General features: G+C 45.1%; 1 protein-coding gene across 6 annotated transcripts in view; it reads left to right on the top strand.

Moving 5' to 3' along the window:
- The window catches only part of RFX3 (regulatory factor X3), a 1,045,627-nt gene that overhangs the window by 763,300 nt on the left and 260,207 nt on the right, over positions 1 to 22,120 (top strand). The window lies entirely within an intron of this gene.

Genomic DNA, 22,120 nt, shown 5'->3' on the forward strand with positions numbered 1-22,120 from the left:
TTGAGTATTCCCAAGAGAGAACAAATCTCCACAGCCAGAAGAGAGACTAAATGGCTCGCTATCAAACACAGAATCACACTCAAACTTACATCTAGCACACAAAAATGCCTAAACAATGCCGCCCCTCAATACCTCCAAGAAAGAATCATCAGGAAAACTTCGAACCGCCCTTTGAGAGCTGCCCAGTCATGCTGCATCACAGTGCCTAGATACAACCTGAAAGGTGCAGGTGGGAACAGCTTCCCGGTCCAAGCTGGCAAAAACTGGAACTCGCTACCATTGCACCTCTGAACAGACCAAACGTTCCTTAGCTTAAAAAAAAACATGAAAACCTAGCTAGTCACTAATGACATCTGAACACCACCTTGCGCTATGCTACTTCTCAATTAACCATTTGCATAATGCCCTCTCTGTATTGTTTGTACCACAACACGTATGTTTTTCATGCAATGTACATTTTCTTCCTAACCTACCTGTAACACACTGTACCGCTTAAAATGTATATTCTTGCTGCGCCCAGATACCTTCAGGTGAGGAGCATATTACAAATAATAAACAAATACAAAAATAAACAAATATATCACTTGCCATCCACTAATCCATGTTCTTTTTATGGTCACTACTACCACAAAGGTATAGCTGTATTTATTTATTTTGGTGTTTTGTATCATACCTGGCACCATTGTAACCGCTCCACAGTGCTTTACTATTCCCCCACTGATGAAAAATCGTATACAATTGAGTTTGAGAATTTGGCTGGAGCGGGCCATAGTAGTATCTGGATGTCACCGTAGTTACACAGACAAAACACCTTAGCTGGCCTCTTGATTGTGGTTTATCGAGTAAATAGAGGTTGCTACAACCGGTTGGTATGTGACTTCCACTTTTCTTGTATGTGAAGGGCAATAAGAAAAAGGAACTTCAACCCAATCTGTAAATACAGTCTGGGATTTGACGGTTAAATTGGCAGTGCGCATGCTGAGTTTGCATGTTATCATTGTAGGGAAAGGTAAAGCATTAGAACACGATTTTGGTAGGAATTAGAAAGCATATGTATATATTCAACCAGAGTGGTACTAATCATTGAAACAAGCGAGTGAGATATATTTAGAATTCTATGGTATGGAAGGAATTTTTGATGTTCTAAATGCCCGCCTTTTTGCCTGTTTGTTGAATGTCAAATCTAGGCGTTGTGTATACTCTGTTGCAAATTTCATTATTCTGCACTTGATGACTGTAACAAAACTCAAATCCGTCTCCCCATTGAACTGCCTGCATTTGCATGACTGTAATGAACTCTAACCTAGGCATTTGGAAGATCTGTTGTCCTGCCGAATTGACCTGCTTCTCATGACTGCTTGAATTTCATATTTATGCATCTCTAATACCTGTCGCCTGTGCAGGACTGTTCTCTCCCTGTTTTTTTTAAATTCCTTTCCTGGTCTATTTAAATTGTGTTCCCCTGCTCTGACACTCCCCATACACGTCTACATTTTCTAACCTGGGTATTTTCTTAACTCTGCTGCCCTCTTCTGATTCTTGTTAATAAGTACCAGTGTCATTGTTCCTGTTCGGCTGCTAGGCCGCCTGGTGATCTCTTCGTGCACTGTGGAGCCCGCTGTCCCTCTCTTTGCAAGCATCTTTACCCCTCCCCTCCCCATGGTGATCTCCACCCCACCGCCCCATCCACTATAACTGCTTTTCTATCTCCTATCCACCTTCTCTCTCGAAGCCTGGTAGGAAAAGGTTTAAGAAGGCTCTCCTGGTTTCCATCCCTGGTCTGCTCATTGCCAACACTTATGTCAGTGCTTCTGCCAAGCAGACTATCACCAACATTCTCTTTGTCGTTCCCTCACCTGACCTATGGACTCCCCATATGGTTTCCGTCTTTTCCCCTTTCCCTCCCTCACCCAATAATCGTGGAACCAGAAGGGAAGTATGCTTGGCAAACTGCAAGTTTGTTAATGTCTACTTGAACGGCACTATCATGGCTCAGGGCTCTCACCCCAACCGCCTCCTCCTTGACAGGCATCTTCCGTCTCTTTCTTAAACCCCCCCCCCCCTGGCCTCCACGCCTCCCGCCGGTGATGGTACAATTGGTGTTTTTTTTTCTCAGAGAAAACTTGAAATATCCGCAAAGCGATCATGATTGGGCAATCTGGAGATGGGGCTAGCCTGCCTCAGGTTAGGCCTGCTGGCTTGGCCTCTCACCCCCCGCCCCTCAGTTGAGCAAATGCTGCCTTCACCCTGTGGCTGATGGAGTTGTTCCAAGAGCTTTCGGTGGCCTTAAATCAGCTTGTCCTCATGATGCAGTTCCGCTCTGGATTTTAAAAGCTCTTCCGCAAAGGGCGATCTTTATTTTTACAAATGCCCTTCAGTACTCCTTCGCTTCTTTGAAGCATGCTGTTGTTACCCCTCATTAAAAAAAAGCAAATTATCATCCCATCTCCCTTCTTCCTGCTATCATGAAACTGATGGAGGCATTGATCACGCCTCAGTTCTCGAGATTTCTGGAAGACAACTACAGTCTACACCCATTCCAGTCCAGTTTTCGTCCCACTCTGGGCACTGAATCTGTTATATCGTTGCTGGATGATCTAGCACTACTCGAGGACCACGGAGAGTCAGGAGTTCTTATTCTCCTCGATCTCTCTGCGGCTTTCAATACAGTGATCATTATACTCTGCTAACCTGGCTAGAGCAAGCAGAAGTGCCAGGTCCCCTGCTGGCTTGGTTTGGGTCATTTGTTGAAGGGCGGTCTCAGTCCATTTCTTTTCAGGGCTGCCACTGTAGGTCTGATGTGTGGGATTCCACAGGGTTCGGACCCTCTTCCCCCCTTCTGTTTAATCTGTATGTCCGCCTTCTTGCCAATCCTATCCCTGAGTGTGAAGTCTTTTTTTATACCTATGCTGATGATGCACAGTTAGTGTTTCGGCTGGACTCCCCTCAGACTGACCCTCCTGGAAAACTTCGGGAATGTCTGGATAAAATCAGTAACTGGATGACTGCAAACTGGTCTAAATGAAACAGCAAGAAAACAGAGGTTCTAGTGTTTGGCCCACAAAGGGCTGATCACCTCTGGAATGCGTAATATTGGCCTTATTCTCTGGGCCCTTGTCCAGTTGCCTGTGTATCTGCGAAAAGTCTGGGGGTGAAGGTACTTCCAAACAGCTTGCGAGAAGCACAATTCTCAGCAATTTGCAGTGCAGGGTTTGGGAAGCTTAAAAATCTGAGAAAAATTCTGCCAATGCTCTCCCCCCTGCATGCCGTATTATAGTGGTTACTGGATTATTGTAATGGTATTTATTTGGGTCAACCAAAGTACCAAATTCAGAGGATGCAGGTTCTTCAGAACTCAGCAGCCAAACTGGCATTGATGGCTCCCTGGTGGACTCCATCTATAGATCTCCTGCATTGTCTCCACTGGCTCCCGGTGGTGGCAAGGATGGAGTTTAAGACGCTCTGCGTCACTCACCGGGCTGTGCATAATCCAGGTCCAGAATACCTTACGAAGATGATCGAACGATACTGTCCAATCAGACAGTTGCACTCTGCTTCACAGCTGTTTCTAAAAATACCTAAGTATCAGCGGGCTCTGCTTGGGGGCCAGTCGTTCTCAGTTTTGGCTCCCAGACTGTGGAACTCACTCCCCCCCCCCTCGCTACGAGCCATTGAGGACTATTTTTCTTTTCAAAGGGTGCTGAAAACGTATTTGTTCTGATCTGCCAATTTGGCTTTACTCTTTTTCTGTAGCGGTCTTTCTTGATGTACTGCCTCCCCCAGCGCCTAGACGTCTTTGGGCCTCAGTTGGCACTTTACCAATTTTTAAATAAATATAAATAAATGGTAATACGTCCCTGTGCCCCTTCTCAGTAAACCTTCAAAGGGGGTCAACCAGCTTAACTTAGCTACCCTCCATTCTCACTCTGCTGTCAAACACTCTTCTGACATTTGTCACCTCCTTGAAGACCTTGACCTTGACGTCTTCACGCTCACAGAGACGTCATTGAGTGCCAGCTCTACTGCTTTTGACACTCTTCTTCCTGAGGGCTACAAGATCCTCTTCAATTCCAGACCTAACTGGCCAGGAGGAGGTATGGCCTTTGTCTTTCCTGAATAGATCCCTGCTTCCATCATATCCATTAAATCCTACTCCTCCTTGGAATGTCTTGTCTGCAAGCTTGTCATCTCTCCTACCCTATCAATCACCCTCGCTACCATCTACAGGACTCCTGTGCCGGTCTCCCTTTTCCTATAGTGGGCCAACCTCACCTCTTCTCTCCTGACCTCTACCTCTAAGCTTCTCCTTTAATATCCACCTGGATTCCCCTGATGCATTACTCCCCTTCTGCAATCTCTGTGATTCTCTCTCACCATTCTGCCCTCTGGTCTGGTCCGGCCCAATCCATCCGGGCACATTCTTTATGCGCTTGTCTCAGAGGATCTGTCTCTCAAACCCTCTCAGCACACCTGTCTCTTGGACTGATCACTCTCTCCTCTCTCTGCTCTCACCTGGATCTCTTGGGATCCCCCGGCTAAGCCTTTATCTGCAATGCCATCCTCCATCTTCGTCATCCAACCCATGAAGCAAGTGTCAGTAGCCTCCTTTGCCGCCTCTTTTATCACGCCCCCGTCTTGACTCTCATTATGAGTCTGCTCTTACTAATCTTCAGCATTCCATCTCAACACCCTTGACATTCTTGTCCCTGCCATGAGGATCTGCATGAAGCCTGCCACCAAATGCAACAGTTGGTATGATTCCAACCTACCCTAGCTGAAAAGCAAGTGTAGAGTTGCAGAGCGGCAATGGCTGGCGTCCCGCACATGCCTCCTACTCCAAAGGTACTACAGACTCTCCATTCAACAACACGGCTGAACTCTTCAAAATCTGTAAGGAGCTTGCCAATCCTACTGCAGGCTCTACTTCCCCTCTCCCTTCCCAGGCCCTTTGCATTGGCCTCGCACATTTCAACAAAAACTCAGGACATCCTGTCCTCAGTCCCGGGAGGATAGCTCAGGGGCAACGTGCTCACCTTGGAAGCAAGACGACACAGGTTCGATCCCTCTGGGTATTAAGCCGGTTATAAATAACCTATCATATCATATCACTCTCCTCTACACACTCTCCACCACCTGCACCCAAGCCTCTCTTGGCCCTTCTCGCCCACCCGCCCGCCCCCCTCCTGTTCCCCTCCTTCTCTCCCATAACACCTGATGAGGTCATCAAGACTGTTTGCTCTTTGAAAGTCTTCTTCAAACAGGAACTTCCCTGCTCCTCTAGAATTATCTCTCAAGGACAATATTGCCACCCTTGCTTCCTCTTTGGCTGAGTTCTGAACCACTCTTTGGCCACTGGCTCCTTCCCACAACCTCTCAAACACTCTCTTGTGCAATGCCTCTTAAAAAAAGCTGTCTCCGGATCCTTCCTGCCCGGCTTACTGCTGCACTATCTCCACTACCCCCTTCTTGGGCAAACTCTTGGAGAAGTTGACCTTCTCGCCAACTAACCAAACAAACTGTCCCTTTAGGTGTGTGCTTGCCCTAGATGTCGGTGATGTGCCATTTATCTAGGGTGAGGGGACAAAGGGAAGACTGACACTGTAGCTCAATTATAAAACACCATACCAGTTAATGGCAATATGTTAAAGATATTCAAACCAGGAATCATAATTACTCTTAATTATTTTCCTGTATGTTTGATCACAAAAAATTAAAAGAAGTGTGTGTGATCCAAAATGGGACACATCATATTAATAACTAACTTTAACAGGTAACCCATCATTGTTAGGACGTCCCTGTTTTTTGGGGCTGGTCAGAAGGGACAGTTAGTTTGGTTGGAGGGTCAGTGATTATACTACGTTGCCTAAATAATTGTAAACCTGTACAATCAAGTGTAGGGAATGTGTACTGGTTATTACAACCCACTACTAGTCCCCTTTTGTGTATATTGTCCATCTCCCAACTAACCCACCACACTGAAGCTTTTGGCTGCCTTCATGACCACTAGTCTGGCTTCAGAGCAGCCAGAGGCATGAAAACTACTCGCCTGAACACCCGTTATGACTTTCTCGCTAACCTCGACTCCTGTTCTCATCCTCCTGGATCTGTCCTCTGCTTTCGACACCGTCAATCATGCCACCCTCTTAAATCGTTCTGCGATACTCTGGGTATCATGGACCAGGCCCTGGCTTAGTTGACCTTTTTCCTTTGGAATCGGCACTCCCAGGTTCAAATGGGCCCTTTTCTCTCCTCTACCTCACATTCTACCTGCCGCGTCCTTCAGCGCTCTATCCTCTCGCCATGGATTTTCAGCGTTTACTTTGCCCCTCTTGCCCACTTGATTTCCACCTTCTCTCCTCCCTTCCGGTGTTACGCCGATGATATGCAGCTTTCCTTTAAGCTTCTCTTCTTCACCTCCCCTCCTTCCTTGCTCATTCCCGATTGACTGCTATTCAGGCATGGTACGCTGCTAACGATCTCTGTCTCTTTGCCAGTAATACTGGGATCCTTCTCATTGGTACTCCTGCCCTTTCGTTCCCCCCCCGATTCTCTAGCTGCCCTCCTTGGGCCCCCTCCTCTCAACCTCTTGTGAGGCAAAAACCTGGGAGTCATCTTCGACTCCTCTGTCCTTCTCACCTCATATTGCAGACCTTGCCAAGAAGGCCCACTTTCATCTCTACCTCCTCAGGGGCATTCTCTGGTTCCTCACCTTCCCCCAGAAACTCGGTGTCTCCAGAGCTCTGGTTCTCTCAATGCTGGACTATTGCAACGTTCTATTCCTCTTTCCGCCCTCTCCAACTAATCCGAAATAGGACTGCAAGACTTATCCTTGCCCTTAAGCCCAGAGACCGCATCTCTCAGGCCTAAAATCTCTCCACTGGCTCCCGGTAGCTGCAAGAATCAAATTCAAGACCCTCTCCATCATCCACAAGGCTTTCTGCGGCCTGGGACCGCACTACATCCAACTTTCCCTCCCTAAATACCTCACTGCTAGAGTCCTTCGGTGCTCTAGCTCAAACTCTCTGCATGCCAAACGTTTCTCCAACCAGAGATTAGGGGGTAGATCTCTTTCCTCGGCAGGAGCTTCCCTCTGGAATGCCCTCCCTGCCCCTCTCAAGACTTTAGTCGAATCTCCTTAAGTTCCGGAAACTCCTCAAGACCTTCCTCTTCTTCTCCTCCTCCTTCCCTCTCCCTTGCTAAGGCCCCCGGATGCTAGGACTGGCTGCCTGGCCCCTCATGAACCCTACAGGGGTCAGGCAAGCCTCCTACAAGTCCTTTGCTGGCCCCCATTCCAGCACTTGCCCTCGGGCACCATTCCCTGACTAGCCTACCGAGTCTTGTCCACCCCTGTCTGCACACTTTAACCCTGGCACTTGCCCTCCTTGGGCTCCCCTAGCACTTACCCTGCCCAGCCCTGGGGGCCTCTTCCCTTCTCTTGCATGTTCCAATGTCACAAGGCCTAGTAGGATGGTTTTCTTCTTGTTTATTCCGCGCCCGTTGCCCCTCCCCTTTGTCTTGTGGCGCCTGGAAACACTTTCTGCTGTATAGGTGCCATTCAAATGCACAATAAATAAAGTCAACAACAGTGTGCCTAACAAGGGCACTATACATAAAGCATGATGGATTGTGGTAGTAGTGGATAGTTGGTTCTTATTTTGTCTATTAAAATTATGCATCCTTCACAAATGATTTTGATAGTGTTACCTTTTTCTGGCTACTTCTCAAGACTTGGTGGATTAGCAGCAAGGCTTACCACTAGTTGGAAGTGCATTGTGCAAAGTCTTTTAGAATAAGTTGCAAGAAATTCTGAAATGGCTAGCAGAGTCAAAAGACAGCAAAGAAAATGCTGCGTTAAATGTGGCAAATTGAGCAGTAAGGTGTGAATGAAAAGCACATTTTCCACTTTTCTTTAAACCTTTCTCTTTATTTTAACTTACATTTTTAAAAGTGTCGTTGATTTCACCTTAGGATTACATTTCTTCACTACCACATGGTCATCTTACACATGTGAGTTAACTCTCCCCCTGCCAACATGCTGAAGATCTATTACATTAGGGGCATAATGTTGTGGGTATAGACCTGGCAATGCAAACCTTTGGGGTAATGGGACATTTCAATAAAAACAGTGTTGTAAAATAAAGAAAACATTGCAGTAAACCAATAGGAAATAGTAGCTGTAGTGACAGCATATGCTGATTGCACGCACAATCTTCTTCTGCGGATGCCAGAGGCATCAGGATGCAAGATGATGCATTGTAGGTTATGCAGGTTCGCGTTGAAATAGATGAGCAGCAGAGACCAACCACCAGGGGGCTGTGCACAACATACCGACAGGTCAACACATGTTGCCACTGAAATCCCCTTTTTCACTTAAGACTTGACCATAGTAAAGCGCTGGGGCTTTAATTGCATCCTAATTCCAGCTCTGCTCAAATAACATTTTATTTTTTTATTTTATTTTATTGGTCACTTGTTAGGCGCTTATAAAATTAGCAAAACTGTTTCAAAGCGACCACAGGGCAAACAGGGTGGGGACAGGGGAAGGTAGACAATAAATTACAGCAAGGATAAATAATTGAATTAATAGTACAAACAAATAATGAGAGTAAAGGGAAGGGGAGACACACCTGCTATGCCCTGTGAGTGTTCAGAATGTGCAAGTGCAGAGGGGGGAGAGGTGAGGGATAGGTGCTTTGCTGCTCATGGAGAAGTGCTCAGGGTAAGTGCTAAGAGGAGAAGAATGGAAGTGCAGCCACCCGTGGGTAGGATGAGCCCAAATAAGTCAGCAGAAAGACAGCGGCCAGGATGAGAGATGTTGGGGGGATGGGAGTCAAGGCCCAGAGGCCACATAAGGACCCTGCACATCAGTCACGCTGCTGTAAGATTAGCATGGAAGAGAGGAGGAGGAGGAGGAAGAGGTAAAGAGAATGGTCTTGAGGCTTTTCCGGAACTTAAGGAAGTCATGCTCAAGACGCAGAGGGAGGGGGAGGCTGTTCCACAGGACGTGGCCAGCCGAGGAAAGTGATCACCCACCAGCTCTCTGTTTATCAAAACACTTAACATGCAGGGAGTTGGTGCCAGAGGAACGGAGGAGTCTAGAATTGGAGTATTTGGTCAGGAAGCATTGAAGATAGTGGTCCCCGGCCCCAGATAGCCTTGTGGATGATACAGAGGAATTAGAATTTAATCAATGCTGAGACCGGGAGCCAGTGGAGGCTTTGTAGGGCAGGAGAGATGCAGCACTTGGGCTTGAGGCCAAGGATAAGTCTTGCTGCCCTATTCTGGTTTAGCTGGAGAGGTCGCAGGGTGGAGGGAGGAAGATTAAGATGACTCTGAGATTACTGTCTATAGTGGAGGGGGGAGAGGGCGGCCAAAGGAGGAAGGCTAGAGTGAAGCGAAGAAGTATGGTGCAGGGGACCCAATAGGGAAAATCTGTTTTGCTGGCATTGAGGCAGAGGTAAATTTAGTAGTGCACCAGGCCTGGATGGCAGAGAGGCAGTCAGGGATGAAGTAGGGTGCAAGGGCGTCAGTGGGAAGTTTGAAGAAAGATTGTGTATCATCAGCATAGCACTGGAAGCTGGGGGAGAAGGAGAATATGAGTCGTGCCAGCAGAGAAAGGTATATGTTAAAGAGCCAGGGCAAATGAATGGATCCCTGGGGTATGCCACAGGTGGCAGAGTAAGAAGGGGAGGAGAAAGGGCCCAGAATGGTTTTGGAGGAACGCTCAGTTAGGAAGGAGGTAAGCCATTTCAGCGCCTGTTCCGAGATGGCAAGTGTGTCATGGAGCCTTTTTTATGAGGATGGAATGGTTCACTGTGTCAAATGCAGAAAAGAGATCAAGAAGGATGAGAACAGCAGGTGAGTTGGAGTTAAGAGATGCAAGCAGTTCTTCATAGGTGTTCAGAAGAGCAGTTTCTGTGACTCTGGATGCTCGGAATCCAGATTGGTGGTCATGAAGGCCGCCCACAAGTTCAGTATGAGAGTTGAGTTGGAGGAGGGCAGCTTCTCGAGCAGTTTTCCCAGAAGCGGGGTGATAGAAATGGAGCGGTAGTTGGCTGGGCAGGAAAGGTCCGCAGAGGATTTTTTTAAGGAGGGGGCGCATAACGGAGTGCTTAAGTCCTCTGCCTGGTCACATGCCTAAGGCCAGCCTCACCCTTTTAATTGTGAGGCCGTGAATCTATGCTCTTATAATGTTTTCTCCTACATCAAGTCATCACCAACAAAATCCCTAAAAAGGCATTTGTTTGTTTTGAAGGACTGAATCATCAACTCTCCAATCATTGTAACAACATTGTGCTATCTATTTCCCCATTTACCATGATCATCCCTTTCGTACCTCTTTCAAAGCTCCGATATGACTCCATCTCCCACCAAACACACTTTTCACAATTGTTGTGTCCATATCCTATCTTCTGCAGCAACACACCGTAAACAGACACTTGCCCTAGAACTTCATCCATCACCAGCCCCATCTAAGTTTGTTAAGCTTTTCTAAAGGTTCACTCAGCCACCCCACATATTTCCTTCGTCCAGAATCTGATTTATAACGGCTAACAACCTCATTCCTCCAGCCCCCATTTCTTGAGCCGTCGACCCATTTTAATGCATTTATTTGCCAACCAGCTGGACTGACTCTATCGCAGTGACTACTGGCACTAAGCCCCTACTTATCCACAAAAGTACACTGGCTGTGTACAATGTCCTATTCCCAACCTCTACTCTAAAATAATTTAAGCTAGCTGTCAGCTAGCATACATTGAGCATGTTTGACATGTATAGTGGCTTCTTTGCTACTTGGGCCTTAACTACAAATTACATTCTGTTTCAGTGATTTGAAGTTTTGAATAGATCTCACAGACTTGCCTTAAGTCAAACATTTTCAGAGCACCTCTTTGTACAACTTCAAACTCTTATTTTTTGCCACAGCCTACATGAAAGGCCAGAGCCTGACTTTGACTGTGTTCAAGGTATTGCTATTAGTTTCATTGATTCCAGCTCCAAGACATGGAGGGATCACTCCCTTGTCCTATTCTCCATCAACACCTTCTGCGCCCCTCCAATCAAAAGACCAAACGCAGCAGTTGTACTAAACATTTGTAAAATCAGCCAATACGCAATAAAGCATTTGCCGCTATACATTTGTGTCTCATTAAGTTGTCTCCCATACATTTATTTCTATTCTTGTTTCCCCTTCTCTGCTATACTTGAAAGTGAATTAACTGCACCTCTCTACTTTACACAGTGTGGCACTATATGCAAATTGCACTGCCCATGCGCAAGAATTTTGTTATACAAAACATTTTTCATTGCCCACTGTCCTGCAGTGTAGGGTCTCAATGCCATCTCCAAGATCGATCCGGTGCATAGTGACATACTGCTTACATAAGCTTATATCTGCTTATATGCACTTCATAATCAAAGCATTTGCAGTGTAGAGGATTGGACACGTGACTTCAACAAAACAGAGCAACCTTGTGAGCCGTGTGCCCACCTTTACATCTGTTCTTTTTTTTGTATGAAGTGTTATGATCTAAAATGTGCCATCAATCAAACAAAACAATGTTTTTTAAAATAATTGTTTATTTGGTATGGCTGTCTTTCAACCTGTCAAATTCGTTTTACATTACAAGGTATAACACAATAAGCAATAGATTATAATCAATTGAACAATAAAAGGGTTTAATCTTTGCCAAAATATCTTTATAATTATACAAAATCTAAAACATGTATCATCAAATAGCACTTCTTAGATCACCTTTCATGAGAGAGTGATCTGTATAAACATTATTTGCTAGTGAAGGCCGCACCAACAATTCCAAAGACTTTTAAATTCATATCATACCATTACACGATAAAACAAGTTATGTGACACACAATGTTAGTTATACAATTGTTAAAAATGATTAATGCTTGTTAATGATAATCAACATATCTGTTTTGTTATATAGTATTGAATATAATTATAATATGAATAGTTGTACAAAATATTATTTTCCATCTTGGCCATGGAACAAAGAGAGGGACAAAGGTAGCAACCGTGGGACCTAGGTTTAAATCTCTGTACCAGTGCTCTACTTTCTTCTCTTAGTTTTTGAATGAAAAGCCATCACCTGTTGAATGATGTCCAGTTACTGCAGATATGCAAGGCTGTCGGTCAACACTCAAGGCACCAATTTGTTGCTCTGGAAATGTCTATCCCGCTTAAAGTAATAATCCATAAAAGGTCCCTGGAGTAAACACAGGTGAGTAGTTCAAGATGAGCTGGGACTTTTACTGAAGGTGCTGTTAAACTTTTATTACACAAGCTGCACATCCATTTGCAGCATGCCATGGGGGAAGACATGGATTCACACCTTCCAGAAAACCAATAATGGGAGGAGCGGCAGAGTTACACGACATCAAAAAGTGCATTGGTTGTCTGCAGACTCTGAACTTAAAAGCTTAAAAGCTTAGGAGGGATTAAGCTGGATGTTGTGTAAATCTATCAGATATTTTCCAGTTCCCCTAGAACACGGGTCTGCAACCTGTGGCTCTCCGGATGTGTTGGACTACGACACCCTCAATCCCTTGTCATTCACTATGCTGGCTAGGGCTGATGGGAGTTATACTCCAAAACATATGGTGAGCCAAAGGTTGCAAACCCCTGCCTAGACTATTGATACCATCCCCGAGTCTTTGCCAGACAGTTTTAAGTACCTCCTGTATGCATAGTGTTTATACTCTAAAAGGTTCCATGTGTTAATATCCCCGCAAAAATATCGCCATACAAAAATATCGCCATATTTCTGCGGTGATATTAAGGCATGGAACCTACAGGGGACACCCCAGAAACTCACGCATTATTTATTAAAGGAGCAGGGGACACCCCTGCAACCTCTGCTCCCAAAAACCCCAAAAATTATCCCCACCAAAAATATTGCCTATGGCCGTTCTAAACGATCATATATACACAGCGATATTTTTGGTGGGGATAATAGTACCTGATACCCTCTGGAAGACAGTAGTACTTAGAATTGAGACCTTGTTTTGTATCTCATTAAATGCCAGGTTTTCTTGACTCATTATCTCCCAGAAAATAATAGACGAGTACTGAAAAATCCAACAGTTGTTTGTATTTCAAAAATAATTAATAATAAGATCATTGGTGGGGATGATTGAACCTAAAACACTTGGAGCTTCTCACTTCCAAGGAGATGGTTCTAACCTCTCGGCCACCATAGCTCTGGTAGTGCTGCATGAATGATTGCTTATGTGCCTAAGTTCCACTCATGGTAGTCTTCGCTGCCCCCTCCACACTTTCAACACAGAGAGCCCTTCATCACTGAAGAGTGTTGGCTTTTACAGAGGGCACAGAGGCTGCTCTTCCACACTTTACCCTACTTCAAATGCAAATGGAGCTGAAAGTGAGGGTGAGTGGGCAGATGTGCATTGCTAGCTACATTATCATTTGCAGTCCTGCACTTTCTAACAGCTTACCTCTGTTTATGCTTGATTAACATGCCATCAAACAATGTTCAGCAACAAATTAAAACACTTAAATTCAGTTCATGTTAACATTGAAACCTGAACCCTTTTCAAGCTATATTCAAACAAAATGATATTGCTAATAACATAGTGACCCCAAAATTAGCCTCTACTATAAATAACCCTTATTTTGAGCTTTAATGACCCCATTTTACCTAGAAGCATAAACCAAAATGTTCAAATGCACACCATAGGTTAAACTGTTTCGATAAATTAGATAAACTTCATATATATTTGGGTGCTGGGGAGGTAGAACAACTTTGGCACATAAGTCATACAAAACATAGAAAGAATGGAATCCCAATTCAGGTATACCCCTGTGCGCTGCACACCTTTAGACTGGGAAAAGCCATTTGTAATGTTATTTAGACTAATATAAATTTACATAAATGATCCAAAATGTATAGATTTGAAAAGCAAGTATAGAAGAATTCCAAAGTACTTATGCAGACTCTAGGGTAATCTCAAAATAGTATTCGTGTTTATTTAGACAATATTTAGTGTGTTTCGGGAACCCTTTCCCTTCATCAGGAGGAACACAATGACCTGTCAACAATGTACACAAAAAAATGTTATTGATAAAAGTTAAGATATCAATTAGATGGTTATCAAAAGATTCAAGTCATGTCACTCATTAGTGACAAAAGAAATGTATACTTTTTAATTCACATCAAAATTGCAGATTAATATGCTAATAGCACATTAATGTAACAACTAAAAAGAAAACAGAATCTGAGTGATCCATTCAATAGAGATAACCATAAAGAATCCTTGTTTTCGCATTATAATAATAGATGTTATTCAATTCAAAATGTCATAATTGAATAATGAACTAATATACCTGATCATGAGAATCAATAAAGTATGGGAGATAACCAATCTCCAAGGAGCAAACCTTGACCAATGGATAAATTAATACAAGAATAATTCGATTTTGGGGGCAAAGGATGCCAAGTTGGATTCGCGAAACTGCGCCCATAGCACACGGACAATGCTTTAAAAACTTATTTTTAAAAGTAAAACATTACACTTGTCAAACAAATGAATCAATCTCTCAGGAAGGGTGATAAGGATGGGATGGCATATGGTCATATAAAGCCAAAAATCGGGTGGTTTTTCATCTCCAAGGTCATTGAACATCTCTGGCACTTCTCCCTAGATGGGAGCCTTTCCTTGTGAGGCTAGGGGGGTGAACTCGCAAATGCAATAATCCCCCCTATGGGTGGTGGCATGCAGGACCTCACAGGAAGAGACTCCCCTCTGGGAAACAAGGACTCTCATTCTGCAGAGGGACTCCCTAGAACCACATTTTCGAATGGATTGTGTCCTCCCACGTATTCCTCATCTTAGATATATTGTCTCCCAGCTTTTCTGCTTTGGAATTCTTTTTTCACCAGAGGGTGCTGTGTTGAAGGCCGTGGAGTCGTAGTCCCTCGAGGGCCACCGTCAACGTCATCTGCTGTATAAAGGGCTCGAGCAGCGCCCATTACCTCAGTTCCGTTTTTCCAACGTAACGGCGCATCAGGTTTTTCCTCGACGATGCCCTCGTCATCTACTCCCACCACATCCAAGACAAGGTTCAAAAAATGTCACAAGTGTGGTAGGAAAATGTCAATAACCGACCCCCATGGGAATTGCCTCTGGTGCCTCAGCCCAGACCATCGGGTTGACGAGTGCGGTTCCAGCCAGGCCATGTCCAATAAGGCTCTTAGGGAACGTAGAGGTAAGCTGGTGGTGGGGGATGGAAACTTACAAGTCTTCTAAAAAACAAAAAGATTCAGATGAATCTAGTCGAAAATCTCAACATGGGTCGAGGAGGTCGAGATCAAAGAGTCGCTCGGGGAAATCCTCCTCGTCTTCAACTAAGAAGTCAAGAAAGCAACGTCACAGGTCTTCTTCCTCCTCTGAAATGAGAGTAACCTATCCATCCAAGCACGATTCCCCAGAAAAATGGGAGGCCTTTAGGGCTTGGATGCTTAAAATATTCGAGAAAGCGGCCCAGACCCCCTCGAAGTTGCCGCGTGGTGATCATGCCTCTACCCACTCTAAAAGTGACAGAGGAAAATAAAAATCTAAACACGCGAGAGCTGAAAAAGAGTCGAGAGTGTCATCAAGGGAAAGTTCCCAGACGCCTCATGCTAAGTCAAAACCTCTGGTGCATAAATCGGTGGTAGCGGAATCGACATTGGCGTTGAAGTCGAAACTCGACTCAACACAGTCAGCGACTACTACATCGAAACTGCCGATGAAAATGGTGTTGACGCCTTTTACTGTATCGAAGCCTTCTTTGACAGTATCGAAGCCACCTTCAAAAACGTTGAAGCCAGCGTCGTCTTTATCGACGCCTTCAACACCTTTATCGAGGCATTCATTAATCCTGATACCCAAGTCGACGCCATTACCCATGCCTAAGTCGATACCACCATCTTTACCTGAAAAAGCTTTCCATCCTCAACACAGACAGGAATTTTTCAGATCCATGTCATCCATTTTTGAAGAACACTCTTCTGAAGAGGATGTCACTTCAGCTGGAGTTAGGTTTGGAGCCAGAGGTCCCTGAAGAGCTAGCGCACCCGAATTTGAAGATAACAGATCTTTATGACTGTCTCCAAAATGCCAGTGACCTAGATACTTCACCTGAAGTGGATTTTGAAAAACCAGACCCTAAAGATCATGCTGATCCTAGTTATAGGCATTTTATGGGAAGGGTCATTGATTTTATGGGTTGGAAGGCAGCCTCCCCAGATTTTGACCAGGATGACATGACGGATGTCCTGGGTGAAGGTCCTCTAAAAGATTCTGTTCTTCCATTCCATAAAGCACTTCAGAAGAGGGTGATGGTTTGGAATACTCCTGATTCTATTTCAGCAGTAAACAAGACATTTGTACCAAAATACAGGCCATCTTTATCAGATCCGGAATACCTATCTAAACATCCCTCCCCTGAAAGTCTAGTGGTACAGGCTGCAACTTCCACTAGGCAATCAGCTTACCTCTCAATACCACCAGACAGGGATGATAAAAAAGTTGATGCTTGGGCCCGGAAGGTTTTTTCTTCGGGCAGCATGGCCCTTAAATCGACCAATGTAACTTGCACTTTAGCAAGATTTACATACACCCTGTGGGACTGTATGACCTCAGCGGCTGAACACATCCCGGAAGGTGAGGAACGGGATGGTTTCCTGGCGATAGTGAAAGATGGGAAAGAGGCTATGGAGAAATGACTTCAGTCAGGACTGGACACTGCTGATCGTGTAAGCAGGTCCATGGCATCTAGCATGGTCCTACGCAGATTTACATGGCTGCGGAAATCTGGCTTTGCCCTTGATGTGCAGTCTAGATCACTCAATATGCCCTTTGACGGCTTGAGGATGTTTGGCAGCAAGGCGGACGAGAGCTTGGAGAAGCTGCAGACCTCGAAAGCGGCAGTGAAATCACTTGGCGCCGCTATAAAACGGCCTCAACAACACTCCTCCGCAGGCTCATCTTCCTGGAGGAGTCGCCCGTTTCGTTTCTACTACTCTTTTGGAAGAGGGAAGGGGCAGGCCAGTCAAAGAGGCCAACAGAGAAAACCCTTTCGTGGTGGAAAAGGGAGAGGTGCTAGATCAGCCCCAGCAGCAGCTATTGCCTCCTCAGCCACTGCTGCAGCCACTGCAAAGCTACTTTGAGGTCTTCTCCCACAAGACCCCACTGGGAGGCAGAATCACTCGGTATCTGAACGAATGGGGGGGCATTACGTCAGATACCTGGGCGCTAGAGATAGTGACCCATGGTTAGTGCCTTCCTTTTCATCAAAGACCTCAAAATCATTCACCGGGAGGAATCTCTGTAAAAATTACAGACAAGCTCCTTGTGCAGGAGATTTCAACCTTGCTGGAGAAAGGTGTAATAGAACATGTATCTGTACCGTATAGGAACAAGGGTTGGTACTCCCCTTATTTTCTCATCCCCAAAAAGGACAGAGGATTGAGACCCATCTTGGACTTAAGAAATTTGAACAAATTCCTCAGGAAGGACAAGTTCAAGATGGTGACCCTTTCTCAGATCCTTCAGACCCTTCAGCTTCAGGACTGGCTGGTTTCATTGGACCTTCAGGATGCGTACTTTCATGTGCCAATCCATCTCAAGCACAGAAAGTACCTGAGGTTCGCAGTTGGCAGTTCTCATTATCAGTTTCGTGTTCTACCATTTGGGCTGACCTCCACCCCACGAGTTTTCACCAAGCTGATGGCGGTAGTGGCAGCAAGTATCAGGAGAGGGGGGATTCACATCTACTCTTATCTGGACGATTGGCTAATCAGGGAAATTTCACTCGAACGAGTCCAGGAACATCTGGCCATGACCTGCCACTTCTTACAGAAACTGGGCTTCTCCCTAAGCTACAAGAAGTCACAAATGATTCCAAGCCAAAGACTCCAATTCATCGCATCAGTCCTGGATACTTCCCCAGGGAAAGCCTCACCTCCCGTGGAGAGAGCTCACCCCATTCTGCAGATGGTAACAAAGTTTCAAAATGTCCAACATCTGCCAGCATTCGATTTTCTAAGGTTGCTAGGCCTCATGGCATCCTGCATTTTTCTGGTGCCAGAGGCCAGATTGAGGATGAGATCCCTTCAATAGGCCCTCGGGACTCAATAGTCCCAATTTTCGGGGGAGATGTCAGATCTTCTGTAAGTCCCGCCCAGAGTGGCTCAAGATCTTCTATGGTGGACTTGCAAGGAAAATATCCTCAAGGGAGAACATTATTTTGCAACCATGACAGGAGATAACGGTAGTGACGGACGCCTCACTCACTGACTCACTGTGTAGGGAGCCCACACCAATGATCTGACAATCAGCGGTCGTTGGTCTCCACTGGAGTCCAAACTACACATCAACCTTTTGGAGCTGAGGGCAATCAGACTAGCGCTGAAGTCTTTTCTGCCCTCTGTACAGGGAAAGAATGTCCTGATAATGACGGACAACACAGTGGCCATGTACTACCTCAACAAAAGAGGAGGCATAGGGTCACTCCCACTGTGCAGAAAGGCAATGCAGCTCTACTTCTGGGCAGTGCAAGAAGGAATCTCTTTATCGGCAGTTCACCTAGCCGGAGAGATGAACACAGCGACGGATGCTCTAAGCAGGCAGAGCACAGTCTCCCACGAGTGGGAACTAGCTCAGGAAGTCCTTCAAGAGATCTTCGCCCTTTGGGGAACCTCTCAAGTGGATCTGTTCGCGACCGGTGCCAACCGGAAGTGCGAACTTTACTGCTCAAGGGAATTTCCCCCAAGAGGCTCTCTAGGGGACGCGTTTGTGGTGGACTGGGTATTTCCACTCCTATACGTGTTTCCTCCAGTCCCTGTAATTCCTCATGTAATCGAGAGGTTGAGAAAGTTCAGGAAAACCATGATCCTAATTGCCCTGGATTGGACCAGGAGGACGTGGTACCCGGACCTTCTGGACATTTCCATCTTCCCTCCAATACGTCTTCCACAAAGAGAGGATCTTCTCTCGCAAGAGGAAGGTCGGGTTCTCCATCCAGAGGTCAAGATACTCAGTCTTCACGCATGGTTTCTGAGAGGCTGAAATATAAGGATTGCGACCTCCCGGATGACGTAATGGAGATCTTGCTTTCGGCCAGGCGGCCAGCAACAAAATCCTTGTATCAGTGTCGTTGGAACAAGTTCAGTAACTTGTGAAGGGATAAGAATATGGATCCATTTGTATGCAATACTGCTATAGTACTTTCTTTCCTCTTACACTTGGCCAATTTGGGACTCCAAGTTGGCACTATAAAAGGATATTTGGCAGCGCTATCTATCTTTAAGCATTCCTCGGAAGAGGTGTCCTATTTCAAAATGCCCTTAGTCATTCAATTCTTGAAAGGGCTGACAAATGTGTACCCTCTTTGATTTGAATTTAGTCTTAAAATTTCTCATGTGTGCCCCTTTCGAACCTTTACATTCTTGCCCATTATGACTTCTCACTCTAAAAACAATTTTGTTAGTGGCTATAACATGAGCCCGCAGAGTAAGTGAGTTGCAGGCGCTTTCTTGTAAGCCTCCTCACACCGTTTTCCACAGGGACAAAGTTATTGTAAAAGTCAAACCATCTTTCTTGCCTAAGATAATCTCTGATTTCCATCTGTCACAGAAAATCACCTTACCTTTTTTTTACCTTCCTCCTCACACTAGTAAGGAAGAGGAAAGATTGCACAGACTGGACCCAAAAAGGGCTCTCAGTTTCTACATTTCCAGATTGGCAAATCTTCGACAGTGTGACCAACTATTTGTTGGGTATACTGGACACAAATTGGGCCTTGGAGTGTCTAAACAAACTCTATCCAGATGGATAATTCTAGCAATCTCGGAGTGTTATAAATTGGCTGGAAAAGAGCCTCCAGATGGGTTAAGGGCTCATTCAACCAGGGGTATGGCAAACTTCCACGGCTCTTCAGAGGGGTGTCCCAGTGCAGGATATTTGTGCTGCGGCCACCTGGTCGTCAATGCATACCTTTGTGAAGCATTACTGCTTGGACTCCACTTCATATCAAGGAGGACTCTTTGCAAAAGCTGTCCTTCATTCAGTCCATGATTGAATTTTCTGGTACTCCCGCCTCCAAATTCTTAATGCTTTGGGAGCCTATCTAAGATGAGGAATAAGTGGGAGGATACAATCCATTCGAGGAACAAGTTACTTACCAACTGTAACGTTCTTTCGATTGGATGTTCCTCCCACGTATTCCTCATTGACCCTCCCAACCTACCTACCCCTCCATACAGTTTGCGCCAGTTGCACTGAAACTTCCTTAAGAGCCTGAGGACTTAAAAGCCTGATCAACTGAGGCGACTGTGAACACCGTAAAAACAGAACTGAGGTAACGGGCGTGGCTCGAGCCCTTTATACAGTGAATGACGTCGACGCTCGATGGCGGCCCTCGAGGGACTACGACTCCGCGGCCTTGAACACAGTGCCCAATGGTGAATATTTTTTCCAAAGCAGCAAAGCTGGGATATAAGATATCTAAAATGAGGAATACGTGGGAGGAACGTCCAATCGAAAGAACATTACAGTTGGTAAGTAACTTGTTCTTCTAGAACAACAGTAACATCGGAACTGCAGAGACATCATCAAACCAAACCACTATTTGTTATCATAACATTATACCTAAGATCCAAACTGAGGATCAATGTAGTAAAACTACTGTGAAGAAGAATGAACAGCCAGTAATATCAATTACTCAATGGTTGGAGACCAACACTACTGTGATGATGAAGAAGAAGAAACAAACAATGAAGATTGATCAACTAAAAGAGAGCATGGATGATAATCCTCCGCTGGGGAGGCCCAGCAGCCAATCATAAAAAGAGACGATGGACTACTGTTCATGAGAAATGGGACCCAGCTGTTTCAAACCAGCTCAGTGAGGAGTGCTGATAGAGACCAGAAGATCCTCTGTCGGGAGGAAACCACAAGGCACTGTCAGCAAGAAGCACCAAGAAAGCTGGAGACCAGAGAGATAGAGACACAAAAACCCCAGGAGAAGGAGCAAGATGGGGGGTGGCGTGAGCCTGGAGAGGTAGACTGTTAAGTCTGGTAAAAACGCAGAGACCACTGGAGCACAGGTGCTGTGGAGCTGTGGGGAAGAAACAGGAGACAGAGCGAAAACCGAAGCTATCCTGACCACGAAGGAAGTCCCTAACCTGCACACAGGCACGGTTATACCAACAAGTATAAAACAAGATAATGGGAATGGAGGGAGACCCAGGAGCAAAGACGGGGATAAAGAGTACACTCAGCCTACTTGTCCCAGTAAGTGACCTAAAACTAAGAAGAGTGAGAAACACTCTGGGACAGTGACTGAAACTAAGAAGAGTGCAAACATTCTGGGACCAATCCTACTCATCCCAGTGAGGGGCCAGAAAGTACTCATACAAACCCAAGAAGATTGAGAAACAGTATGAAAATTAATTTACTTTTACTTCTCTTACTCATCGCAGGAATATAAGAATTGAACAGGACAATAAGAATAACTGTTGGGCCTACAATAAACCTCTTAAAGGGAAAGAACTAAGAACAGAGGAGGAGAAACAAGATGTTAAATGCCTTAGTCATTTAAAGGCCTACAGAAAACAGAGAAGAACCATAGAAAGTGGCATTTAGTATCCCGAGTAATCTCAGATAAGGAGACACTTTTAGAGAAACTTAAGAAAGACATTGTACAAGAATATCTAAAGCCTGTACCATAGAGGAGTAGAAGCCTACAAAAAGGAAGAACAGGGGAGCTACATATTTGGAAAGATCCCCTGGAAGAACTAAATAAATGAATCCAAGAGATAGCTAAAAAGTATCTCAAGATTGTCTACAAAGGCTGAGGAAGCTTATCCAGGAGAAGGTAATCATTCTCCTGGTCTTTTGTTATTTTGTTTCTGTGATAGGGACAGAGCAGCTTAGCTTTGGACGGAGGGCAGACTGTTTACTTTGGTATTCACCACAGACGATGAGCACCTTAGTTAGTTAGTTTGGTTAGGCAGGGAACTCCATAGATCAGGAATAGTGAGGCCTTTTTAAAAAGAAATTGAACTTTATTTGCTTTAATCTTGTAAAAACCATA

This window comes from Ambystoma mexicanum, chromosome 6p (assembly GCF_040938575.1).
Source record: "Ambystoma mexicanum isolate Mex_15411 chromosome 6p, UKY_AmexF1_1, whole genome shotgun sequence".
Classification (NCBI taxonomy): Eukaryota; Metazoa; Chordata; class Amphibia; order Caudata; family Ambystomatidae; genus Ambystoma; species Ambystoma mexicanum.